At 45.0% G+C, this 20,123-nt stretch overlaps 1 pseudogene; it reads left to right on the top strand.

The window, feature by feature from the left end:
• The first annotated feature begins 308 nt into the window (after positions 1 to 308).
• LOC138834329 (heterogeneous nuclear ribonucleoprotein A3-like) overlaps positions 309 to 20,123 on the top strand; it is a 55,386-nt pseudogene continuing 35,571 nt past the window's right edge.

Here is a 20,123-nt window from a genome sequence, read left to right as displayed (position 1 = left end):
CTTTGGGGGGAAACGGCCCGGGTCCCCGGGTCCCCCGTGAACCCGTTTTGTGGATGGAAAAGGAGAGGTCGGCTCATTTCAGCCTGAAGACAGCCATGCTCCCAGCAGCCTGGGAATGATTTGTCCTGGGTCCTACACGTGTGTGGCTTCTGAGTTTTAGCGGGCTCACTTCCTAAAGAGAAACGCAGATTGTTTGAAGAGGTCAAGTATATTTAAAGGAGAAATGAGAAGTGATTGTAGCTTACACAGTGACTGGTGCAGACACCCGAAGTGACTGTCTTCTAATTCTAGTCTTCCTTGGGAATAACTTTTTCTTTTCACTTAAAATATATGCAATTTGAAAAACACCTCAGATACCTATTTAGATTCCAACATGTACGCCCTGTAAGTATTCTTCACACATCTTTTTCTTTGGAGACGTTAGGTAACCTACTTACTTAACGCTCTGGTTCTTGTATCTCTATCGTAGATCATGTGTATTTATTTTGATATGCCCCCCTTTGTGTGTGTGCGTGTACGTGTGTGCACGTGTGCATGTGTACGCACACCCCTGAGCTGCTGCTTTTTTGGGGGGGGGGGCTCAAGGCTTGTATTCTACCCCTAAGCCACAGCTCCATTTCTGACTTTTGGTATTTATTGGAGATAAGACTCTTCTCACAGACTTTTCTGAGCAGGCTGCTTCAAACCATGATCCTCAGATCTCAGCCACGTGAGGAGCTAGGATGATGGGCGATATGGCTATGTTTTAAGTAAAAAAAAATTTTCAAAAGTTGAGAAATGTTGAATTAGTTGTCTACCAAACTTGACTCAACTGTGAAGAACTGAGGACACTAATCAGTTTTGATTCAGTATAATTGATTTTCATTTTTCTTAGGTAATTAAAAAATATCAAATAGTTTATTGGCCTGACTGTTTAAGAAAAAAAATCTGGCTGGGAATGTGGTTTAGTAGTAGAGTGCTTGCCTAGAATACATGAAGTCCTGTGTTCAATTCTTCAGCACCACATAAAACAGAAAAAGCCGGAAGTGGTGCTTTGGCTCAAATGGTAGAGTGCTAAGTCTTGAGCAAAAAGAAGCTCAGGGACAGTGCTCAGGCCCTGAGTTCAAGCCCAGAACTGGCAAAGAAAAAAAGAAAAGATTCCTAGGTTAGGTCCTAGGCCCTACAGTGGTAATGTACAGCAACTTGAAAAGATAGAAATGGTGGGCTGGGAAGGTGGCTCAGTGGTAGAGCACTTGCCTTGCATGCCTGAGGCCCTGGGTTCGATTCCTCAGCACCACATAAGCAAAAAGAAAAAAGCCAAAGTGGTGCTGTGGCTCAAGTGGTAGAGCGCTAGCCTTGAGCTGAAGAGCTGAGGGACAGCAGCCAGGCCCAGAGTTCAGGCCCCACGACCAGACCCCCCCCCAAAAAAAAAAAAAAAAGATAGAAATGGTGAATAATACCAGGTAGAAGTTGGATATCATTTCTTCTCTAATGGGGGCTTGAACTCACAGCCTCTCAATTTCCTTGCTCACTGCTGGAGCTCCAACATTTGAGCTCTGCCTCCAGGCTGGCTTTAAAATTTTTTTGGTGTCATTCTTGTGGTTTGAATTCAGGGCCTTGGTGCTGTCCCTGAACTTTTGTGCTCAAGGCTAGCACTCTGCCACTTGAGTCAAGGCTCACCTTCAGGCTTTTTGGTGGTTAATTGGAGGTAAGAGTCCTACAGACTTTTTCATGCCCTGATTAGCTTTTAACCAGAATCCTCAGATCTCAGCCTCCAGAGTAGCTAACATGCCAGCCTGGCATGGTTATAGGAGAAAAGAGTCTACCACTGGAGCCACAGCGCCACTTCTGGCTTTTCCTGTGTATGTGGAACCGAGGAGTTGAACCCAGGGCTTCATGCATGGTAGGCAAGCGCTCTACCACTGAGCCACCTTCCCAGCCCTGAAGGGCTGATGTTTTTATATTGGCATGCTAAAAATATTTTTACTTCAGCCTTGAATATAGAGGATTTCTTCAGGAAAGGCAACATACTTTTTTTTTTTCCTGGTGCTGGGAGCTGGGAGATTGGACACATGGTCTCATGCTAGCAAGGCTTCTACCATTAAACTCCTTAGCCTCTTATCATTTGGAGATTTTTTTTTTTTTTTTGGTTGATCATGGGGCTTTGAACTGTGGGACTGGGTGCTGCCCCTGTGTTAAAGGCTAGCGCTCTACCACATTGAGCCACAGCACCACTTACTGTTTTCTGGTGGTTAATTGGAGATAAGAGTCTCAGAGACTTTTCTGCTCAGGTTGGCTTTGAACTGTGATCCTCAGATCTCAGCCTCCTAAATAGCTAAGATTACAGGCGTGAGCCACCAGCACCTGGCTTGGAGATATATCTAAGGACTTCAGTGTTTCTGTGCCCTAAATAAAGTGTTTGTAATCATCAGTCCAGAAATCTGTGAGTGTGCGGTTAATGATCCTTTACATTGTTTAACTGTGGTTTAAAAAATAATAACATAAAATTGCCAGGTGGTAGTGGCTCACGCCTGTAATCCTAGCTACTCAAGAGGCCAAGATCTGAGGATAGTGATTCAAAGCCAGCTGGGGTAGAAAGTCCGTGCAACTCTTATCTCCAATAAACTATTTTAGAAAAGGGGGGCAGAGGCTAGAAGTAGAGCTTCGACTCAAGTAATAAAGAGTCCTGACCTCAAGCAAAAGAAGGTTAGGGATAATTGCCTGGGCCTTGAGTTCAAGTCCCAGTATGGGCACACATACAATTGCATAAAATTATATATAAAGCTTGAATATTATAGCAAAAAAACGTAAAAATTTGAAATAACCCACTATCAGCCATGAGATTAAGAACTTGTAACATTGTAGCTTATTGCATATTTATAAGTTTCTAAATATATTCACAATGTATTTGTGTCATATAGTAGGGATTTTTTCAGAGGAGACTGAAGTATGCGGGTGGTTAAGACAGTGGATTAGTGACACTGAATTAAATCATTGGCATCATTAAGTACCTACTATGTGCTTTATATAGAAGTAGATAATATTAGTTAGGCTCATAACTGTCCTGTCAGAAGATTGGCAGTTAATAAGTAGTTCAGAGCAGGGTGCTGGTGGTTCATGTCTGTAATCCTAGCTACTCTGGAGGCTGAGATTTGTGGATGTCGATTCAAAGACAGTCCTGGCATGATAGTCCCTGAGACTCTTACCTTCAGTGTACCACCAGAAAACTGGAACTGTGGAACAAGTGGTAGAGCGCTGGCTAGAGCTAAAGAGCTGAGGGACAGCGCCCATGCCCAGAATTCAAGCCCCAAGACCGACCAGAAAAAGAAAAAAGTAGCTCAGAGCCACAATTGTTTGTGTATTTTTTGTTCATGGGGCTTGGGTGCTATCCCTGAGCTTTTGTGCTCAAAGCTAGTGCTCTACCACTTTGAGCCACAGCTCTACTTCTGATTTTGGGGTGGTTAATTGGTGATAAGAGTTGCATAGACTTCTCTGCTTAGGCTGGCTTCAAACTGTGATCCTCAAATCTCATTCTTCTGAGGAGCTAGGATTATAGGCGTGAGCCACCTAGCTTGTTGCCCAGCTTGTATTCTATTTAATCTAGCATGTAATTGCTTAATATTTTAGTGGTTAGGTTGGCTAAGTTTTGTTGACTCCAAAGAGAAAAGTTAATTGGTCTCTTCTTCAGAGATTTAGCACTTTCCCCTAACCAAGTAGTCTTCTCAGAAACTAGTGCCTTACTTGATAAGGGAGATTTTTCAGTGGTCTGATCCGAGGGAACTGGAAATGTTCATGTAGAATCATTTATGTAGTTCTTATGGTAGCAGGATAATGAAAATTAATTGATTGCTTTCTTGTATCTTTTAATGAGCTTCTTGCCTTTGAGAACCTAATCTTTAGCTTTGCTGTGTCTCTTTCTAGTTCTTTCTTCTTTTTTGGTTAGTACTGTGGCTTGAAGTCTGGGCCTTGAATCTTACTAGGCTTTTTTGTTCATGGCTGGCTTTCTATCTGTGGAGCTGGTGAATTGGAGATAAAAGTCTCTTGAACTTTTCTGCTGGTGTGTCTGGTTAGCTTGTAACCTTGATTCTCAGCCGGCAGCTTCTTGAGTAACTAAGGGTTATATTTGTGAGTCACTGGTTGGTGTTGGGCTCTGATTGTGGTTTTATGTGGTTTAAAGTCCCTTACCTAACCCGCATGATCACCTGGGTATAATATGCTGAGTCTTGAATGTTATACTTGGTGTTTCCTTGGATTAACTCCTTACTGGGAGCACAAGCCATGAATTTACACATTAAAATAAGTACTGAATGTGGCTAAGTGGTAGAGTGCTTGCCTAGTGTGCATGAAGTTCTAGGTTCCACTCCTCAGTTCCACATACACAGAAAAAGCCAGAAGTAGTGTTGTGGCTCAAGTGGTAGAGAGCAAAAGCTGCTCAGGGACAGTGCCCAGGCTCTTGAGTTCAAGCCCCAACCTGGCTCCTCCCTTCCCCCCCCCCAAAAGACTAAAGGTTAGGAGGAACTTAAAAATACAATCAACAGTTCCTAAACATGGTGCCAAAGGATGGGTGGTAGATTTTTGAGTTCGTATACTTATACACAATCTGCTGGCAGTGTGTTTGTGGTTTAACATTTTAATCAATTCTGAAGGAGGTTCTTCAATCAAAGGTTTAAGAGGCCTCAACTACAGGAAATAATAAGTTAGCCCTGATTAGGGTATTCATTTCATGATGACTAGATGTAGTGGACTGAGTGAGGAAACATGTATTTTTTTTTTTCCTGGCAGGACTAGGGATCAAGAAAGAAGGTCTCTAGTGTACTAGACAGGCAGGTGTTGTACTGTTGAACTACACTCCCAGGAAACTATTTTAATTGAAACATACTGGCCTTTGTTTTTGTATTGGTGCTGGGTACTATCTTTGAGCTTTTCTTGCTCAAGGCTGGTGCTGTAACACCTGAGCCTCACAGACTTTCCTGCCTGGGCTGACTTTGAACTATGATCCTCAGATCTCAGCCTGCTTTGTAGCTAGGATTGCAGGCATGAACTACCAGAGCCCAGGTGTCCTGTCCTGTCTTGTCTCTGTCTTTCTCCTCTCTTTCCTCTTTCCCCTCCCTCTCTCTTCCCTCCCTCCCTCCTTCCCTTCCTTCCTCTCTCCCCCTCTCCTCCCTTTCTTTCCTTTGTTCTTTTGTGTATGCTGGTACTGGAGCTTGAGCACTGTCCCTTAGTCTTTGGCCACAGCTGGCACGCCACCACTTGAGCACAGCTCTACTTCATGGTTTTTGGTAGTTAATTGGAGATGGGTCTCACAGACTTCCCTGTCCTGGCTGGCTTTGAACCATTATTCTCAGGCCTTAGCCTCATGGGTAGCTAGGATTATAGGCATGAGCCACCAGTACCTGGCCAGAAGATCTTTTTTAAGCCTTCTACTGAAACTGAGTACAGGGGCAAGATCATGTTTCTTCTTTTCTTCTCTCTCTTGCATGGGCTCTCTCTCTCTCTGTCTCTCTGTCTCTCTGTCTCTCTCTCTCTCTCTCTCTCATTCTCTCTCATTCTCTTCCTCCCTCCCCTCCCCTCATCTCTCCCTCCCCTCATCTCCCTGACCCCTCCCCTCTCTCCTGTCCCCCTATCCCTGAGCTCATTTGCTCAAGGCTAGCTATCTTCCACAAGGTGCTAGTGGCTCACACCTGTAATACTCAGGAGGTTAAGATCTGAGGATCAAAGTTTGAAACTAGCCCAGGCAGGAAAGTCTGGGAGACTCTTACCTCCAGTGAACCACCAGAAAACCAGAATGGTAGAGCTCTAGCCTTAGGCAAAAAAGATCAAGACAGTGTGGGAGGCCCAGAGTTTAGAAGCTTCACAATTGATTTTTAAAAAAAAGGACTCCTGGACTCTCCTGCCTGAGGCTAGCTTTGAACTGCCATCCTCAGTTCTTAGATTTCTGAATAACTAGGATGATAAGCATGAGCCACCAGCATCCAGCTGAGTTCCTATTTCTTTGGTTGTTGTTGTGGTGGTTAGTCTTGGGGCTTGAACTCAGGACCTGGGGCACTGTCTCTGAGCTCTTCAGCTCAAGGTGAGCATTTTTTACCACTTGAGCCACAGCACCACTTCAGGTTTTCTGGTGGTTCCTTGGAGATCAGAGTTTCATGGAGGGGCTGGGAATGTGGCTTAGTGGTACAGTGCTCGCCCAGCATGCATGAAGCCCTGGTTCACCTCCTCAGTACCACACACAGAAAAGCTGGAAGTGGTTCTGTGGCTTAAGTGGTAGAGCGCTAGCCTTGTGCCAAAGAAGTTCAGGGACAGTGTCCAGACCCTGAGTTCAAGTCCCAGGACTGGCAAAAATAAAAGTCTCATGGACTTCCCTGCCTGGGCTGGCTTTGAACTGTGATCTTCAGACCTCTGACTCCTGAGTAGCTAGGATTATAGCGGGGAGAGTTGATGTTTCTTTCAGCAAATATTTATAAAGCATCCTTTGTGTGTTAGGCAGGTCGAGTAGGTGCTGGTGTGAAACTTGTAAACACAACACAAAAATAACGCCTTCTTTTTCGTGGAGTGAGCCAGATAATAAGCAAATCAGTAAATCCTGGATGAAGTCTGTCAACGGGTTGTAAGAAATAAAGCCCAGCCGGGCACACAGAGCGAGGCCCATCCCTTAGTCACTGTAGTTTAATTTATGGTGCTGCTCCTCACTAAAAGGTGTATCTGGCCCCAAATAGCATTGCTGAGGAAAGAATCACAAAGATCCTGAGCCTGTTCCTTTTTTTTTTTTTTTTTTTTGCCAGTCCTAGGCCTTGATCTCAGGGCCTGGGCTCTGTCCCTGAGCCGCTCTCTGCTACTTGAGACACAGAGCCATTTTTGGCCTTTTCTGTGTATGTGGTACTGAGAAATCAAACCCAGGGCTTCATGCATGCTAGGCAGGCACTCTACCACTGAGCCACCTCCTCGGCCTAGACCATTGCTCTTTTAACAGTAAGAACTACTGAGAAAGACACTGAGCCCATGTTTTCGACAGATGTGGACTAGTGTTTGCTAGAGGCTAATATGAAGACGGAACAACAAAAAAGCAATGAACAGCACCCAGTGAAAAATGAAAATATATGAGGGTGGGTGACACCGCTCTCTGAAGAGGTCTCAGTTTCATACATGAGGTTGCAGCATGGAGGATAGGCAAGCCACAAACTAGACCTGGGTTTTATTTGTGGTTCTATGTACGAGGATCTCAAATACAACAGAACAAAGAAGAGTGAAAGAAGGGCAAAAGATAGTTTTAAGACATTTATCCTCCAGAATTCCTCACAATTTTAGGTCTAATTGAGGGAAAGGTTAATCTTTAAGCCTCAGAAGCTATTTTAAAAGTAATTTGGACATTGAACAGAAAGAAGAAATCCCTAGTTCAGATGCGCCGAGGATGGATTTGTAGGTTTCATTTGGTAGATCGTTACTTGGTGGTACAGATCCTGACCAGGGTTCGCCACCATGCTTGTTATGCATGCTCAAAAACACTCCTAAAATCACGGAATTTTGGGTCTGTGAAATACCTAGAGTTCATCTAACATAAAATTCTTGCACGGATGAGCCATCTGAAACCCAGACTCAATGGCAGAGAGATGACCTGCAGTCCAGTTGTGGTTCCTTTTCAGAGTGAGCTCAGGGACAGGGCATGTGGCAGAATGGTGCATGTGCTATGGGAGCCCTGAAAGAAAGGGTGTCACACAGCTAGATGGAAACCCAGTTGCCTGGCGGCGCCCTCCCACCCTCGCGTCTCTGCGCTGCACATGCGTGTTTCTTGTGCTTGGCCAGTCCTCATTCTGGACCCTTAGCACACCAGGAATCTAGCCCTGAGCCTCACCTGGTCATAGGGCAGATGGTTGCTTGTACTGAGCCGCCCAGTTGTATTTTAGGCTGTCCTGATAGTGTTCCACAAAATTAAGCAAGACAGAATTTACATCCCTGTAATTTACATCCCCAGATGCCAACATGAGATGTCCTTGGGGGTGGGGGACTGGTGCACACCGAGGAGTGTCCCTGGCTCTACACCACAAAACAGTGATCCCCTCCCTCCCATTCAAACTCTTCAGTATTCACATTTAGAGAAATTGAAGGAAGTTGCGAGGCTTCCAGATTTGCATGCTGTCAGCGGTTGTACAGGTCAGTAAACCTGGGAAACAGATGTTAGGTTTTATTCCTTTCTTGGGGAATCATTAAAGAAGCATGTTTTGGAGCAGTAGGGAGGGAGATGTGAAGCTGCCTGGCTCTTTCTATAAAGGCCTCTGCTGCAGGCTGGCTGCTTTGTGCTGTTGTAGCCTTGCGGCCATTGCCTGCCAGCACTCTTGTCAGCCCTGGAGCAGGTGCCCTGGTGGACCCGGGAGGGGGCTCAGCTCAGCTGCAACCAGGTCAAAAGTTCAGGACTTGAGTTGGAGAGAGAGAGAGAGAGAGGAGAGAGAGAGAGAGAGAGAGAGAGTGTGCGCGCGCATGCACGTGCACATGTGATGGTGGTGATAATATGTGTTCCGGACACATAACACATTCATTTTCCCATCAGTTTCAAAATGACAGAACTCTAATAATCATTCATGATTTCTTGAATGTCAATGGGTTTCCAGGCAAAGATACCAAGGTGGTATCTACCATGGGTAGATGGTTTCTAGAGAGGATGGCATTGTGGTGGTGACCTAGGCAGCCTAGTGTACTTGTGCGAAGAGTTTGAGCTTCTTGAGGGAACATATTACAGAACATCAAGGCAGTGTTTTCCTCTTACCCGTTGCTCTTGTCTTTTCTGGAAGCACCTATCACCTAGTCTTGTCTGGGCTATTTCATTTGGTCCTTACAGATGAAGGCCAAAGCCTTGGTGCTGAGTATTGAATCCAGGGTCTTGTAACTGCCAGGCAAGCATTCGCCCTCTGAGCCACAATGATGTTCTCTCTCTCTCAGCTGGGGTTAAGTCCTGAACCCCCTGCCTTTGTTTTCTCTTCACTCCATTTTTGTGTTCTTCTCCTGATGTCCTGGGACTTGCTCTGGGGTTGGTGGAGGAGGGGTAGAGTTCTGGCCTGCATTAAGGTGCTAAAATCCTAGAATTTGTGTGAAATCAGTTACTTTCACAGCCAAAAGCAGTGTTTTCTTAACAGAGCAAGTGACCCCTTACAGTAATGCTCTTGTGTGCTGTGTGGTATTTATGTATGCTGACTTGAAATTAGTATACAAAACTAGATGGAGGATAGTATTTATTTTCTCGTTTAAAGTTCCTGATACCATGCGACCTTTATGAGATTTACATGGTGTCATTTTCTTGTATATCTTACACTGCAGTGGACAGCTTGTAACCTTGACAGGCAGCCCGCATTCCTTAGGCAGGTTTTCTGGAGTAATTGTGTGACTTGGCAGTAGGTAACCTGAACCTAACATGATAGCAGACTGCGCCTGGTCTTTCATGCCCCTCCGTCCATCCATAACATCCCCCCACCCCCCCAAAAAAGTGAAAATAGGGGAGTGATGGGGCCATGATGATCCTTTCTTCATATTTTAATGTTAAACTTTAAAGTCACCTCCAGATAATTCCCTCAGAGTAACTCACTTATAACTGAGAAACTTTTAAAGCTGGCTTGTTTGCTGTGTTTTCCCCCTTCTGACCAGTCCTTTTTAATGACTACTTTTTCCCTGAGTGTTAGTTCTATTAGGCACAATAAATAGCACACCAGGGATGGTGGATTTGCTTGACAAAGTCCGTTAAATTAACAGATCTACTTTAAATCCTTTCTTCCATTTTTATTGTGTGTTCTCTTTTCCCGAAAGATTGTTTGTAAATAATCCTACATATGGATAAGAATTTTTTTATTTCCTGGAGTCGTTTGGTACACCTTTATGGAGGGAAAGGTGTTCAAAGATTTCTCAGGTTGCCATAATGAGAAGTTTCCCACTCCTAGACTGATATAGATTTGAGTGAATATCTTACACATGTACTGATTTTTATCTATTGTTTCTGACCTTTCTTCTCAATCCCCGTGTGTTACAAATGGCACACAGACCAGCTTGCATCATGCTGGGATAAGTTGGGAAAAGGATCTACTTGACAGCCTCCTGACTGGAGTTTTCACATTAGTGATGGATAGATCCCATCTTTATTCCTGTACTTCCATTTCTGTAATATGCAACTTTTTTGGTCAGTTCTGGGGCTTGACTTGAGGGCCTGGGCACTGTCCCTGAGCTTTTTTTTTTTTTTGCTCAAGGCTAACTCTCTACCACTTGAGCCATAGCACCACTTCCAGCTTTTTCTGTGTATGTGGTACTGAGGAATCAAACCCCAGGCTTCATGCATGGTATGCAAGCACTCTAACCACTGAGCCACATTCCCAGCCAATATGCAGCTTTTTAAAGTAAAAATGGAATTAAAAAATCTTTTTCTTGGGCTGGGAAGGTGGCTCAGTGGTAGAGTGCTTGTCTTGCAATGCATGAGGCCATGGATTTGATTCCTCAGCACCACATAAGCAAAAAGAAAAAAGCCGGAAGTGGCACTGTGGCTCGAGTGGTAGAGCGCTAGCCTTGAGCTGAAGAGCTGAGGGACAGCGCCCAGGCCCAGAGTTCAGGCCCCACAACCGGACCCCCCCAAAAAAAAATCTTTCTCTTTTCCATTCTTTTCATTATTAATGCTGAAGTTGTATGGATTATTACCGTTGCCTTGGGAAATTTATCAAGAAGGATCTGTTACAATATAGTAGAAAACCCATGTTATATCTATAAAGCAACCAGTAGCTCAGGGGGAGGCAATGATGATGAGTGAAGAGCTTCCGGGACTCAGGAGTTCATGGTGTTCAAGTTAGCAAAGCTGGCCGGATCAGAGTTATTTCCTTATACAGACCGGTAGAAAAAAAGGTCGAGAGAGAGAGACCACAGAGGCATTGCTGCAGTAAGCCTTGCATATCAGCTCACTGTTAGTCATCTTTCTTCAGGTAGTGGGAAAACTTTTAAAGTTCTAGGCTAAGAACTCTTGTGTGCCCTGTGTGTATGTTAAATCTAGCACTGGTTGCTGGGCCAGAACAGAGTGAAAGAAGATCGTCATAGTGGGAAAGGTCATTTGCCATTGAAACACTGGGTAGAACTAGATGATCGACCCTGTGCACATTGAACTCAGAAGTGTATCAAGTATGATTTTTCTGGCTGCAAATAATAAAATGTCAGTAATCACTGCAGATTCTCCTCTACCCCTAAGCTCCAGGTAGGTGTGGTGGCTTAGTGATGGAAGTCAGTAGAGTATTCAGATAAGAGCGATTCTGCTAGGCTCCGGTGTCTCATGCCTGTAATTCTAGCTACTTAGGAGGCTGAGATCTGAGGATCACGGCCAGGCAGGAAAGTCAGGCAGGAAAGTCCATGAGACTCTTATCTCCAATAAACCACTAGAAAACTGGAAGTGGTGCTGTGGCTCAAGCGGTAGAGTGCTTGCCTTGAGCTGAAAAACGTAGGGACAGCGCCCAGGACCAGAGTTCAAGCCCCACGACCGACTAAAAAAAAAAAAAAGTGATTCTGCTCCCCGTCACAGGATTGATATTGCTGAGTAATAATCCAGACACAGGAGAAAGACAGTGGAAAACAGCCATTGGGCATTGAAGGTCAAAGATGACTTGCAGAAGGGTATTTGAGTCCTGTGGCACCAGAGGAAAGGAGGCGAGGGCTAAAACTTCTCTTTGGAAAGAACTCTGGGAGCAAGTTTGGGAGGGTGTTGAACTTTTTCTTTTCCCAAAAAACCACCAGAAACAGCTGAATTAGTTCCATTTCCTACGTAGTTAGCATTTTGGCAGACTGAAGAGTTCAATTGTAGGGTCCCCTTCCTGAAGCCAGCCGGGGCAGGAAAATCCATGAGACTCTTATCTCCAGTTAACTACCAGAACAAGCCGGGAGTGGAGCTGTGGCTCAAGTGGTAGAGCAGCACTAGCCTTGAGCACAAAAAGCTCAAGGACAGGGCTGGGAATGTGACCTAGTGGTAGAGTGCTTGCTTAGCATGAATGAAGCTCCAGGTTTGATCCCTCAGTACCACATACACAGAAAAAGCCATAAGTGGCACTGTGGCTCAAGTGGTAGAGTGCTAGCCTTGAGCTGAAGAGCTGAGGGGCAGTGCCCAGGCCCAGAGTTCAAGCCCCATGGCCGACCAAAAACAAAAACAAAGAAAAACAAAAACCAAAAACTGAAGGACAACAGGCCCTGAATTCAAGCCCAAGGACCAGGCATACAAACAAGTACAGAGCTGTGTGCCCTTTCCTAGCTGGCTGCCCAGGCTGCTGTGTGTATGTGGGGGATGTTTCATACGGTTTAAAGGGAAGCATCATAGGAAGTATAAGTCCACAAATAATACAAATGTAAAACTGCATACAGTCCTTCAGGTGCTAGTAATTGATGAAAGGGAAAGGCCCTAGCTGTAAAAGGCACAGATAATGTGCTGAGCAAGATCTGGGCTGGGCTTTGAGAACAGAAGTTGTCTGGGTGTAAGATGACCTTACATAAAATAAGCCAGCCTTTGTTTCATATAGATGGGCTATCAAGATACAGAGAAGCCAGGTCTCTTCTGACAGAAGTACAGACACAAGGTGATTGGCACCGTCTAGAGGCAGGAGTATTTTTCTCACTCTGGAAAAGTCTGTGTGTGCTGATGGCAGAGGCCAGGGGTAGTGCCAGATATCTTACAGTCCATAAAGGCAGCCCTCCAAAACACAGAACTCTGACTCAGATGCCAGCAGTGATGAGCTTGAGAAACCCTGTTCTACAATACTCCTGTCTGGAGTTTGGTTAGAATGTGAATCTCCAGAACTGCTCCCAGCAATTTATACAATCTAATTGCATCATCATCATCATCATCATCACCACCACCATCATCACCATCATCGCCAGTCCTGGGGCTTGAACTCAGGGCCTAAGCACTGTCCCTGAGCTGCAATTGCTCAAGGCTAGCTCTCTACCACTTGAGCCACAGTGCCACATCCAGCTTTTTCTGTGTGTGGGGTGCTGAGGAATCCAACCCAGCTTTCTTACTTCACCTGAAGAAGCTGCGTGTTGGTGGTATGCATCATCTCCCAGTTAGTGCAATACTATTGGGGCCCAGGTACAAAACCAGGCAGCAAGCAAGAACCAGATATAAGTAGTACAAATGAAAAAGGACTGAGATGTGGAAGCTAGTGTACCTGCCTGGCAAGCATGAGGCCTTTGAATTCAATCCCCACTCCCATCACCATAAAAAATTAAAAGTAAATGAAGAGAATAGTATTTCCCACCCGTAAGCTTCAGTCATTACTGATATCTCTTATTTATGGTCACCAGGCTTAAAATAGCATTCACATCTCACCTTCTCCCTGTTTTGCCAACTCATTTCTTCCTGCTTTTTCTCTTCAGTTTGTCTGTTTTCTCTCGAAAATGGTTCTCTAATAATATGGGTCCTATCAGCAGGGATCTTATCTCCTTCACACTTATATCCACAGGATCTGTTTGTCATCTTCTCTGTACGATGGCTCAGAAAATATTTACTGACTGACTGAATGAATGAATGAACAACTGAAAGAAATAATTTCCTAAAAGCAGAGTTGTGATCACTGTGGGTGTAGGTATATGTCTGTGATCCCAGCGCAGTTAGTAGGGAAGTTGAGGCAGGAGGGTTGTGAGTATGAGCTTCACCTAGGCTACTACATAGTGAATTCTAGTCCATGCAATGAGACCTTGTCTCAAAGCAAGAAGCAATAGCTGGGCCCTGGTGACTCATGCCTGCCTATAATCCTAGCTACTCAGCAGGCTGAGATCTGAGGATTATGGTTCCAAGTCAGCCCAGGCAGACAAATCTGTGAGAGTTCTATTTCCAAATAATAGGCAAAAAGCCTAAAGTGGAGGTTTGTCTCAAGTGGTAGAACGCCAGTTGTGAGCAAAAGAACTGAGTGAAAGGCCCTGACCTGAGTTCAAGCTCCAGTACTGATAATGCACATGTGTGCCTGTATGTGCTGGTGTGCACATGCATACACAGAAAAACAACAAAAACCACCAGGAACTGCAGGTTGTATATATTGATTGATTTTATCTGAAACAGTATCTCACGGTGTAGCCTACGCAGTCTGTGAAAACTTGAGGTTGTCCTAATGGATTGAGTAGCCCTACATCCCATCTCTGCCTCCAGCTCTGGGGTTGCTCATACAGTGACATCATTGCTGGACTCTCACTTGACGTTAAATGCTCTTTATTGTGTACAGGCAACTTCAACACGTTCTGGAGTCCGGCAGACAGTAAGAGACGGAAAAGATGTTAGAAATAATTTGGGTTTAATGTACAGCTCACACAACATATCGTGGCTTGAATTGAGAATAGAACCAGGAGAGAGCCAAGCCTAGCAGCAGAACAAAGATGACCTAAAATGATAATTTTCTCTCCGTTTCATGACAAGTTCCTGTGTCATTAGTGACCGAGTATTGTACTCTAAAGTGCCTTGCATGGTACTTTTGCTGTTAAATACAGAGTAATGTTTTAGGATTTAAAGAACAATGTGAAAACATTGTTTAGTTGAGAATAATATTATATTTATTTCTGCCTTATGGGAAGGAGCTAGGTGCAGGACAAATCTTGGTTACTGGTGCAATGGGTATATAAAAAGATTTCAGAATGGAACAGATGAGATGGAGGGAATTAACAAAAGGCTGCAGATGGTGGCTTAATGCTTTGGAACAAGTCCATCAGTCCCTGCTGTCCAATCTAGTGTAAGGGTCCATCTGGAGCTCCCCGGAGTGCAAGGATGTGATGCAATGTACGTCGGATGTGAGCGTAGGTTTCCCTGCAAGTCATTATTACCGTCGAACACATACTTGAAATGTTAGCTGTAAGACAAGATAGGGAAATCTGAAGGCTGACATTAGGCTCTCCATTTATCTTGTAAATTCCAGACCGCTGCTAAGTACATGTCAAAATTTAAAACAGCCTTCTCTTGAAAAAGAAGTTCATTAGAAACTTGTCAAGGTTGTGGCAGGTTGTGAAGGCTGATGCAGGAACAAAACAATGTTGAGAAAACAAAAGCAAGACATCAGTAGAGGTTTATGGTTAGGTTGAGTCTGTAGAGAAGGCAGGGCCCATGCACATGCAGGTGTGTGTCGCATGGCAGTGCTGTGGTCCAGACTGGCCTGGTGGTGGTCTTGCTCCACTGGGCTGGTACTCTACCACCGCCAGCTACAGCCAGCTTTTGCTCCCTATTTGGAGATCCAGTCTTAGATCTAGCTTTGAACCTAGATTCGCTTATCTCTAAGTAGCTAGGAGTTTTGGGTTGTCAATGGATTCATTGCTTTGGTTTGGTGCTCAGCCACTCAAAACATACCCACTCTTTTTCGGGTTAATTTAGCAACGGTCACCAGTATTTGCCTGCCTGCTGGGTACTGGCTCCGTCCTCAGATCTCAGCCTCCAAGTAGACTGGATTATAAATGTGAACCACCAGTGTTGGCTAGTACTAAATGCGGAGGCGTAAACATTGGCTTCTGCAAAATACAAGTACTGGGCCTCACCATTGGATCTTAACAATGTGATTAAGTTTGTAACATCCCCTCCTTCTCTCCCTCCCCCTTCTTTGTAGTGCTGGGAATGGAACCCAAGGCCTTCTGCATATTAAGTATACATTCTCCTACCAAGCTACATTCCCAGCCCCTGATGTTTAGTTTCTGAAATGTGCCTATTGACAGTTTTTTTTGGGTTTTTTGGTTGGTTGTGGGGCTTGAACTCTGGGCTTGGGCACTGTCCCTGCGCTCCTCAGCTCAAGGCGAGCGCTCTACAGCTTGAGCCACAGTGCCACTTCCGGTTTTCTAGTGGTTTATTGGAGATGAGAGCCTCACAGACTTTCCTGCCCAGGCTGGCTTTGAACTGTGATCCTCAGATCTCAGCCTCCTGAGTAGCTAGGATTACAGGTGTGAGCTACTGGCGCCCGGCTACATTGTCTCTTATTTGGGACATAAGGAATTCTAGTATGATGGTCAGTTAACTCATTTAGTACTCACTTGTACTGGTGCCTACAGAATGTGGAGTCTTTCTATGCTGCTAGACTGGCAACTTGAATGTCTAGGTTGGAGTGACCCTTCTGGTTTGGCTCTTGAATAGCTGGGACTACCTACGAATGTCATAATGCCTGGCTAAAGGTACAACTTAACTGAATTTTGCCAGTCCTGAGGTTTGAACTCAGGGCCTGGACACTGTCCCAGAGCTTCTTTGTTTGTTTGTTTGTTTTTTGGGGTCCAGTCATGGGGCCTGGGTGCTGACCCTCAGCTCTTCAGCTCAAGGCTAGTGCTCTACCACTTGAGCCACAGCACCACTTCTGGCTTTTTTCTTTTTGCTTATGCGGTGCTGAGGAATCGAACCCAGGGCCTCATGCATGCAAAGCAAGCTACTCTTCCACTGAGCCACCTTCCCAGCTCCCCCCACCCCCGAGCTTCTTTTAGCACTCTACACCACTTGAGCCACAGCGCCCCTTTGGCTTTTTCTGTGTATGTGGTACTGAGAAATTGAACCCAGGGCTTCGTACATGCTAGGCGAGCACTCTGCCACTGAGCCACAGTTCCATACTAGCTTTTTTCTAGTTAATTGGAGGTAAGGCTCTGATTTTAGGTGCTTTGCCACTCTGCGTCTCACTCACATCCCGGGCTTTATAAAGCTCTTGCCTCCTTTCTAGACAAACCCTCCTGGATGAAGGAGACATCTGTCCTGCCTACCATGCTCACGCTCACACCCCCCACACATGCAGACAGGCTCCAGCTCCAGGAGCTCTGGAGGCCCTCCCCCCCCGCCCCGCCCCCCCCCCCCCCGCCCCCCCGCCAGACTTTGATCTGTGATCCTCAGACCACTGCCAGGCCCCCAGCGCCCAGCTCACGTTCTGTAGCAGAGCCTTCCCAAGAAACCATGCAGGTGGGTTTCTCCAGAAGTGACCCTGCCTGTCTGCACCTGAGCTCCCTGCTCCTTCTGCATGTCTTCCCTCCCTTCCTCATCTGGCATGTGTATCCTAGCCCCTTGTTCTTCACAATCCTCCAGCAGTCATTTTACTCTCAGCCCTGGTAGTTGATCACATTTGGTTGTCTCTGGCCGGCTCCCTCTTCCCTCACTCCCCAGCTCCTGTCTTCAAGCTCTGATTGATTAGCCTTCCCTGTTACTTGGCCTGCTCTCTGGGCAAGGCTGCTGCTTCAGATTTTAATACCCGGGATTAAAAATCCCCACGCCTACATGATACCGTGTGTTGGTATTAGAGCTTCAAGTCAGGGCCTCACACTCTTGCTTGGCAAGGCTGGCACTCTACAATTTGAGCCACACCTCCACTTCCATCTTCTTACTTGTTAATTGAGGATAAGAGTCTGATGGACTTTTTTGTCTGGGCTGGCTTTGAACCAGGATCCTCAGATCTTGGCCTCCTTAGTTGTTAGTATTTCAGGTGTGAGCCACTGGCGCTCAGCTGAGTGTCCAATCTTAAGACTGTTGTGTTATTCCTTAATGTTACAGGTGAAAGAAAGTATCTGTTTTGGGAGAGGGCTTGAGGAGGAGAGGGCCCATATGGGAAGAAAGGGGTATGAATACCTGTTTAACTTGAAAAGAACATACTGAGCACAGTTCAGGATGACTTCCCATTATTGAAGTTGTGGATGTGAAAACTCACCCACAGAGCTGGATAGGTGATCTAGTTTGGGAGTAGGCCCGATGTATTATTAGTTGGTGAAATGGAGTGTACATTTTCATTTTAAAAGACCCAGTCACTCATTAGCCTCCGTGGGATCTTATCATGAACAACCATGAATCAGAATTAGAGCTTACTGATTCTTCAAGGGATGGGAAGGACTCATTTTTTTTATATAAACTTTCCCCAAGTTTTTTTTTTTCCCTTCAAAATCAGACAACCAATTGAAAATTTAAAAGACAAAACTGTAGACCAGATCTTACGTTTCTGCTTGCTAGTCTCTTGCAGTCTCTTATGCTTCGGATGACTTTGATTAGTTGAACAATAAAATCTCTTGAAGTTCTGAGATTCTGTGATTAGGAATGCCAGCTCATGAACCGGAACTCACTGTTTTCTTTGGTGCCAGTCCTGGGGCTTGAACTCAGGGCCTAGGTGCTGTCCCTGAGCTTTTTCACTCAAGGCTAGCCCTCTACCACTTGAGCCATAGCTCTACTTCTGGGGGGGGGGGTTTTGGTGCTTAATTGGAGACAAGTATCTAACTTTCCTGCCTGAGCTGGCCTGAGAGGTCATTTTTCTTTTAATCCATTAAAATTCTAGAAAGGCCACAGATATGTTCTCCCTATAATAGATTCATTAGCTCTTTTTCACCCTCAAGAAACTAACAACTTAATCCATCTCAATCCAGCAAAATAGTGATTTCTTTTTTCTCCTGGTTGTCACATGCCATTAGAGTATAAATACCTTGCTGGTGTGTAGTTATTAAATCTGATGTTCAGAACCTACAGTAATAACTTAGATCAAGCCGGAGCATAAGTTTAGTTAGTTAGTTATTTTTTTTTATTTTTTTGTCGGTTATGGGGCTTTGAACTCTGGGCCTGGGTGCTGTCCCTGAGCTCTTCAGCTCAAAGCTAGCGCTCTATCTCTTGAGCCACAGTGCCACTTCCGGCCTTTTTCTTTTCTGTGGTGCTGAGGATTTGAACCCAGGGCCTCATGCGTGTGAGGCAAGGACTCCACCACTGAGCCACCTTCCCAGCCTGGGAGCATAAGTTTTAACAGTAATCTTCAAAGGGAACCGTACACCCGAAGTAAATTCTAGCTTTTTCACTCTGTCGTATTTTACTTAATTGCAGGTAAAGGTCAATTTGGCTTTTAAAGTTTTCTGCACAATAATACAACATATTATTATTTTATAACAGTAACTTTAATACATAATACTTTATTTTGGTTGGTTGTACAGCTTGAACACAGGCCCTGAGCGCTGTCCCTGAGCTGCTCTTGCTCAAGGCTAGTGCTCTATCTCTTAAGCCACAGCCCCACTTCTCACTTCTTTGCTAGTTTAGTGGAAATGACTTTCACAGAGCTTTTTTGCCAGGGCTGGCTTTGAGCCACAATCCTCAAGATCTCAGCCTCCTGAGTAGCTAGATTGTGGGCGTGAGCCACTCGTGCCCGACTTAATGAAGGTCTCTTTCATGCTGCTTGCTTGTTCCTGAACATGCAGCTTTAGTAAACTTGCTTTACTATTCTTTTATCACATGCTGACTGCATAATGAATGATTCACTATTCTTTGGATAGCTGTTTTCAAGGCTGGCATTTATACCACAGTCAATTCTGATAACATTTTTTTTTTCAATTGGAAATGCCTTATGTGCTGACTGATGAGTTCATAGTCTGTGTTGACTGAGTGTCATCATCAGTAAAGCTCCCCAGCAGAGAGGTCCTGTGGAGCCAGCCAGGGTTAGTCCTCTGTTAGGAAGAGTTGTGTAAACAATGACAGCTGGGAAGAGGAATTGAAATGATGGGCCTCCCATGTGATTTAACATTTGTCTGTCTCTCTGTCTCTCTGTCTCTCTGTCTGTCTGTCTGTCTGTCTGTCTGTCTCCCTCTCTTTCTCTCTCTCGATGGCAATGGATATTTCCTTAATTTGAGCATGAACTTTGAGCTCCCGTACTTTGACTCAGTTCTGACTCAGCAGTCTTTAGTGGGCTGGGGGCATTGAAGGAAGGAAGGGACTTTGTATTTAATTCCATCCCCAGAACTCAAATGAGCATTATTATTTATTATTATTGTTGTTATTGTTATTATTTCAGTCAGTCATGGGCCTTGAACTCTGGGCCTGGGCACTGTCCCTCAGCTCTTCAGCTCAAAGCCACAGCGCCACTTTTGGCTTTTTCTGCTTATGTGGTGCTGAGGAATCGAACCCAGGACCTCATGCATACAAGGCACGCACTCTACCACTGAGCCACTTTCCTAGCCAGACAAGCAGTAGTTTCTTAAGTTTGGACTTGGAGATAGAGAATAGAGGTCTGGGAAGGTGGAAACGTTTTCCTTAAAGTCCAAGTGACTTGGGAGGGACCAAACTAGGTCTCCTGTGACATGGTAGTATTAAGCTCCAGTTTGTGTGATGTGGGGTTTTGCAGGGTTTACTCCTAAAGTTTTCTGGTCAGGTGTTTGTGTGACAAGGAGATGGTGCACCTGTCTGTCAGTCACTCTGCCTT

This window comes from Dipodomys merriami, unplaced genomic scaffold (assembly GCF_024711535.1).
Source record: "Dipodomys merriami isolate MVZ:Mamm:240054 unplaced genomic scaffold, mDipMer1.0.p SCAF_2117, whole genome shotgun sequence".
Classification (NCBI taxonomy): domain Eukaryota; kingdom Metazoa; phylum Chordata; class Mammalia; order Rodentia; family Heteromyidae; genus Dipodomys; species Dipodomys merriami.
Note: the sequence above shows the minus strand (reverse complement) of the source record. Positions and strands in the feature narration are given on the sequence as shown.